Genomic DNA, 7,500 nt, shown 5'->3' with positions numbered 1-7,500 from the left:
CGACTTCCGAGTTGGAATAATTTCGACTTCTGCCAAGGTCTCGGATCGGCGGTGGGACCTGCGGTAGTCCCACCGAAAATGCCGCCCCTCGGCCGGCACGGCCCTCCGAATACGTCCCCTCGCGGCTCACCGCAGCGGGACTTTGTCAGATTTTCGATCGGGCCGTAGCCCTATTTTTGGCGGAGGGACCTGCGGTAGTCCCACCGAAAATGCCGCCCCTCGGCCGGCACGACCCTCCGAATTCGTCCCCTCGCGTCTCCCCGCCGCGGGACTTTGTCAGAAAATCATTCGGGCAAGGTTTCGATTCGGCGGCCCGAGCACCGGTAGTCAGCCCGTATATGCTGCCCCTCGGTCGGCTTGGGCCTGCGGATACGTCCCGCTGACTGACTTCCGCCATTGGGAATTCGTCCGAAAATCCATACGGGCGACCTTGGGAAGCGTGCGGAAATACCGCCGCGCGGCCCGGGTTAACGAAGTGGGGAGGCCCGTAACGCCCGTCGACCACTCCTAAGTGGTCGAGAAAAACGCCTCCCCGTAAATCTCCGGAAACCCCGCCAATGCCCCCGTACAGAAATTGCATGTGTCAAAGGGGCGGCCGTATCTGACCCCGGCTGCCGAGCCTCTGGAACTCCTGCCCGGCTACGACCCTCAAATCCGACCCGCATCCAGACTTCCGGAGCGGACTCAGTTAACGAATTGCCACCGGGCAACTGGTTAACCGGCAGTTCTCGGACGGCTCGTTAGCCGTGCCGACCGACCCCCCCGGCCGTGCGGTGGAGCAAGACAACAGTCCCCGGGCGGGCAATCGAGTTCCCGACCGGGCCCTGGCAGATCGTTAACCGGCCCGACCGGGACAAGTCGTTAACCAACTTCGGCGTGACAAATGGTTAACCGGCCCGGCCGGGACAAGTCGTTAACCAACTTCGGCGTGACAAATGGTTAACCGGCCCGGCCGGGACAAGTCGTTAACCGACGTCGGCGTGACAAATGGTTAACCGGCCGGGCCGGGACAAGTCGTTAACCAGACCCGAGCCGGCACTTCGGTAACCGACCGGGTCCGGTGCTGTCATGCAGAACAGGACAGAGACTTAGGCAGCGGCCCGGCGCGGACAGTTCTTCCGTTCGCCGGCTCGGTGACAATTGGTTAACCGACCGGGCTCAGGCAAATCGTTAACCGACGTCGGCGAGACAAATGGTTAACCGGCTCGGCCGGGACAAGTCGTTAACCAACTTCGGCGTGACAAATGGTTAACCGGCCCGGCCGGGACAAGTCGTTAACCAGACCCCAGCAGGCACTGCGGTAACCGACCGGGTCCGGTGCTGACATGCAGAACAGGACAAAGACTTGGGCAGCGGCCCGGCGCGGACAGTTCTTCCGTTCGCCGGCTCGGTGACAATTGGTTAACCGACCGGGCTCAGGCAAATCGTTAACCGACGTCGGCGAGACAAATGGTTAACCGGCTCGGCCGGGACAAGTCGTTAACCAACTTCGGCGTGACAAATGGTTAACCGGCCCGACCGGGACAAGTCGTTAACCAGACCCCAGCCGGCACTTCGGTAACCGACCGGGTCCGGTGCTGTCATGCAGAACAGGACAGAGACTTAGGCAGCGGCCCGGCGCGGACAGTTCTTCCGTTCGCCGGCTCGGTGACAATTGGTTAACCGACCGGGCTCAGGCAAATCGTTAACCGACGTCGGCGAGACAAATGGTTAACCGGCTCGGCCGGGACAAGTCGTTAACCAACTTCGGCGTGACAAATGGTTAACCGGCCCGGCCGGGACAAGTCGTTAACCAGACCCCAGCAGGCACTGCGGTAACCGACCGGGTCCGGTGCTGACATGCAGAACAGGACAAAGACTTGGGCAGCGGCCCGGCGCGGACAGTTCTTCCGTTCGCCGGCTCGGTGACAATTGGTTAACCGACCGGGCTCAGGCAAATCGTTAACCGACTTCGGCGAGACAAATGGTTAACCGGCCCGGCCGGGACAAGTCGTTAACCAGACCCGAGCCGGCACTGCGGTGACCGACCGGGACCGGTGCTGACATGCAGAAAAGGACAAAGACTTAGGCAGCGGCCCGGCGCGGACAGTTCTTCCGTTCGCGCCGGCTCGTGACAATTGGTTAACCGGCCCGGCTGGGACAAATCGTTAACCGACGTCGGCGAGACAAATGGTTAACCGGCTCGGCCGGGACAAGTCGTTAACCAACTTCGGCGTGACAAATGGTTAACCGGCCCGGCCGGGACAAGTCGTTAACCAGACCACAGCCGGCACTGCGGTAACCGACCGGGTCCGGTGCTGACATGCAGAACAGGACAGAGACTTAGGCAGCGGCCCGGCGCGGACAGTTCTTCCGTTCGCCGGCTCGTGACAATTGGTTAACCGACCGGGCTCAGGCAAATCGTTAACCGACTTCGGCGAGACAAATGGTTAACCGGCCCGGCCGGGACAAGTCGTTAACCAGACCCGAGCCGGCACTGCGGTGACCGACCGGGACCGGTGCTGACATGCAGAACAGGACAAAGACTTGGGCAGCGGCCCGGCGCGGACAGTTCTTCCGTTCGCCGGCTCGGTGACAATTGGTTAACCGACCGGGCTCAGGCAAATCGTTAACCGACGTCGGCGAGACAAATGGTTAACCGGCCCGGCCGGGACAAGTCGTTAACCAGACCCGAGCCGGCACTGCGGTGACCGACCGGGACCGGTGCTGACATGCAGAACAGGACAAAGACTTGGGCAGCGGCCCGGCGCGGACAGTTCTTCCGTTCGCGCCGGCTCGTGACAATTGGTTAACCGGCCCGGCTGGGACAAATCGTTAACCGACGTCGGCGAGACAAATGGTTAACCGGCTCGGCCGGGACAAGTCGTTAACCAACTTCGGCGTGACAAATGGTTAACCGGCCCGACCGGGACAAGTCGTTAACCAGACCCCAGCAGGCACTGCGGTAACCGACCGGGTCCGGTGCTGACATGCAGAACAGGACAAAGACTTGGGCAGCGGCCCGGCGCGGACAGTTCTTCCGTTCGCCGGCTCGGTGACAATTGGTTAACCGACCGGGCTCAGGCAAATCCTTAACCGACGTCGGCGAGACAAATGGTTAACCGGCTCGGCCGGGACAAGTCGTTAACCAACTTCGGCGTGACAAATGGTTAACCGGCCCGGCCGGGACAAGTCGTTAACCAGACCCCAGCCGGCACTGCGGTAACCGACCGGGTCCGGTGCTGACATGCAGAACAGGACAGAGACTTAGGCAGCGGCCCGGCGCGGACAGTTCTTCCGTTCGCCGGCTCGTGACAATTGGTTAACCGACCGGGCTCAGGCAAATCGTTAACCGACTTCGGCGAGACAAATGGTTAACCGGCCCGGCCGGGACAAGTCGTTAACCAGACCCGAGCCGGCACTGCGGTGACCGACCGGGACCGGTGCTGACATGCAGAACAGGACAAAGACTTAGGCAGCGGCCCGGCGCGGACAGTTCTTCCGTTCGCGCCGGCTCGTGACAATTGGTTAACCGGCCCGGCTGGGACAAATCGTTAACCGACGTCGGCGAGACAAATGGTTAACCGGCCCGGCCGGGACAAGTCGTTAACCAGACCCGAGCCGGCACTGCGGTAACCGACCGGGTCCGGTGCTGACGGGCAGAACAGGACAAAGACTTAGGCAGCAGCCCGGCGCGAACAGTTCTTCCGTTCCCCGGCTCGTGACGATTGGTTAACCGACCTCCGGTCCACCCTCCGAAAGTGCCGCCCCTCGGTCCGAACGTCGCTCCCAACACGTCCCCCGGCTGCTCCCCGCCGCGGGACCTTGTAGGTTTTGAATTCGGCGGAAGCCGTAGTTTTGGCCGAGCGCCATAACACGAGCCCTAGCCCCAGCCCAAGCCCTAACCCATATCCTAGCCCTAGCCCTAACCCTAACCCTAACCCCAGCCGTAACCCTAACCCAGGCCCTAACCCTAACGCTAACCCTAACCCCCGCCCTAACCCTAAACCTAACCCCAGCCCTAACCCTGAACCTAACCCTAACCCTAGACCTAACCCCAGCCCTAACCCTAGCCCTGGCCCTAACCCTAACCCTAAACCTGGCCCGAACCCAATCCCCGGGCGGGCAATCGGTTTGCCCGACCGGGCCCTGGCAAATCGTTAACCAACGTCGGCGAGACAAATCGTTAACCAACGCCGGCGAGACAAATCGTTAACCAGCCCGGCCGGGACAAGTCGTTAACCAACCCTAATGCGGCGGGACTTGGAATAATTCCGACGTCTGCCGAGGACTGCGATGGGCGGTGCGACCTCCTGTAGTCCCGACGGAGGAGCCGCCCCTCGGCCGGCACGGCCCTCCGAAGACGTCCCCTCGCGGCCACCCGCCGAGGTATGACGCGTGCGGACCTGCCAGGAGCACAACCCAAACCTTAAAACTAACCCTGGCCATAGCACGAGCCCTAGCCCCAGCCCAAGCCCCAACCCATATCCTAGGCCTAGCCCTGACCCTAGCCCCAACCCTAGCCCTAACCCCAGCCCTAACCCTAAAGCTAACCCCCGCCCTAACCCGAGCCCTAGCCCCAACCCGAACGCTAAACCTAACCCTAACCCCAACCCCAACCCTAGCCCTAACCCCAGCCCTAACCCTAAAGCTAACCCCCGCCCTCACCCGAGCCCTAGCCCCAACCCGAACGCTAACCCTAACCCTAACCCCAACCCCAACCCTAACCCTAACCCTAACCCTAGCCCCAGCCCAAGCCCCAACCCATATCCTAGCCCTAGCCCTGACCCTAGCCCGAACCCTAACCCTAACCCTAACCCCAGCCCTAACCCTAAAGCTAACCCCAACCCTAACCCTAACCCTAGCCCCAACCCTAACGCTCACCCTAACCCCAGCCCTAACCCTAATCCTAACCCCAGCTCTAAGCCTAAGCCCCGCCCTAACCCGAGCCCTAACCCCAACCACAACCCTAACCCTAACCCTAACCCTAGCCCGAACCCAATCCCCGGGCGGGCAATCGGGTTGCCCGCCCGGGCCCTGGCAAATCGTTAACCAACGTCGGCGAGACAAGTCGTTAACCAACGTCGGCGAGACAAGTCGTTAACCAGCCCGGCCGGGACAAGTCGTTAACCAACGTCGGCGAGACAAGTCGTTAACCAACGTCGGCGAGACAAGTCGTTAACCAGCCCGGCCGGGACAAGTCGTTAACCAGCCCGGCCGGGACAAGTCGTTAACCAACCCTAATGCGGCGGGACTTGGAATAATTTCGACGTCTGCCGAGGACTGCGATGGGCGGTGCGATCTCCTGTAGTCCCGACGGAGGAGCCGCCCCTCGGCCGGCACGGCCCTCCGAAGACGTCCCCTCGCGGCCACCCGCCGAGGTATGACGCGTGCGGACCTGCCAGGAGCACAACCCAAACCTTAAAACTAACCCTGGCTATAGCACGAGCCCTAGCCCCAGCCCAAGCCCCAACCCATATCCTAGGCCTAGCCCTGACCCTAGACCCAACCCTAGCCCTAACCCCAGCCCTAACCCTAAAGCTAACCCCCGCCCTAACCCGAGCCCTAGCCCCAACCCGAACGCTAACCCTAACCCTAACACCAACCCCAACCCTAGCCCTAACCCCAGCCCTAACCCTAAAGCTAACCCCCGCCCTCACCCGAGCCCTAGCCCCAACCCGAACGCTAACCCTAACCCTAACCCCAACCCCAACCCTAACCCTAACCCTAACCCTAGCCCCAGCCCAAGCCCCAACCCATATCCTAGCCCTAGCCCTGACCCTAGCCCCAACCCTAACGCTAACCCTAACCCCAGCCCTAACCCTAACGCTAACCCTAATCCTAACCCCAGCTCTAAGCCTAACCCCCGCCCTAACCCGAGCCCTAACCCCAACCCCGACCCTAACCCTAACCCTGACCCTAACCCTAACCCTAACCCTAACCCTAACCCTAACCCTAACCCTAACCCTAGCCCGAACCCAATCCCCGGGCGGGCAATCGGGTTGCCCGACCGGGCCCTGGCAAATCGTTAACCAACGTCGGCGAGACAAGTCGTTAACCAGCCCGGCCGGGACAAGTCGTTAACCAGCCCGGCCGGGACAAGTCGTTAACCAACCCTAATGCGGCGGGACTTGGAATAATTTCGACGTCTGCCGAGGACTGCGATGGGCGGTGCGACCTCCTGTAGTCCCGACGGAGGAGCCGCCCCTCGGCCGGCACGACCCTCGGAAGACGTCCCCTCGCGGCAAGCCAGCCGAGGTATGACGCGTGCGGACCTGCCAGGAGCACAACCCAAACCTTAAAACTAACCCTGGCCATAGCACGAGCCCTAGCCCCAGCCCAAGCCCCAACCCATATCCTAGCCCTAGCCCTGACCCTAGCCCCAACCCTAACCCTAACCCCAACCCTAACCCTAACCCCAGCCCTAACCCTAAAGCTAACCCCAACCCTAACCCTAACCCTAGCCCCAACCCTGACCCTAACCCTAACCCTAGCCCCAACCCTAACCCTAACCCTAACCCTAACCCTAACCCTAACCCTAACCCTAACCCTAACCCTAACCCTAACCCTAACCCTAACCCTAACCCTAGCCCGAACCCAATCCCCGGGCGGGCAATCGGGTTGCCCGACCGGGCCCTGGCAAATCGTTAACCAACGGCGGCGAGACAAGTCGTTAACCAGCCCTGCCGGGACAAGTCGTTAACCAACGTCGGCGAGACAAGTCGTTAACCAGCCCGGCCGGGACAAGTCGTTAACCAACCCTAATGCGGCGGGACTTGGAATAATTCCGACGTCTGCCGAGGACTGCGATGGGCGGTGCGACCTCCTGTAGTCCCGACGGAGGAGCCGCCCCTCGGCCGGCACGGCCCTCCGAAGACGCCCCCTCGCGGCAGCCCGCCGAGCTATGGCGCGCGGGGACCTGCCAGGAGCACAAGCCAAACCTTAACCCTAACCCTGGCACTAACCCTAACCCTAACCCTGACGCCAGCCCTAACCCTAACACTAGCCCTAACTAACCCTAACCCTCACCCTCACCCTAAAACGCCCAGTCTTTGTAACTGGGCGTACGTCGGTCCCGCAGCGGCGCGCGGCTAATTCGCCCCTGGACCTGCTAGCACCTTCTGCGAATACCGGCGAAGACGCTGACCCAGCCAGCCAGCCAGCCAGCCCAACGCGCTCGTCTGTGCCGGCACACTGCAGCTCGGCAACCGGGGAGCCCACAGCCAAGCCCTCGCGAGGCTGCTGTAGCTGGCCCACCCACCCACCTCCCCCAAAGACGGGTCGTGTGGGAGCCAGGTGTCCGGACCCGGGCTGCGGTTAACCATTTACCCGCGTGCAATTCGTTAACCGACTCTGCTTCGGAAGTCCCGATGCGGGACGGATTTGCCGGCCGCTGCCGGCCCGGAGTTCCAGAGACCCGGCCGCCGGGGTCAGATTCGGCCGCCCCTTTGACACATGCAATTTCTGTACGGGGGCATTGGCGGGGTTCCCGGAGATATATGGGGAGGCGTTTTTCTCGAC

The sequence above is a fragment of the Hypanus sabinus genome, unplaced genomic scaffold, assembly GCF_030144855.1.
Source record: "Hypanus sabinus isolate sHypSab1 unplaced genomic scaffold, sHypSab1.hap1 scaffold_1498, whole genome shotgun sequence".
In the NCBI taxonomy this organism is placed as follows: Eukaryota; Metazoa; Chordata; class Chondrichthyes; order Myliobatiformes; family Dasyatidae; genus Hypanus; species Hypanus sabinus.
The sequence above is the reverse complement of the archived record's forward strand: the minus strand, read 5'-3'. Positions refer to the sequence as shown.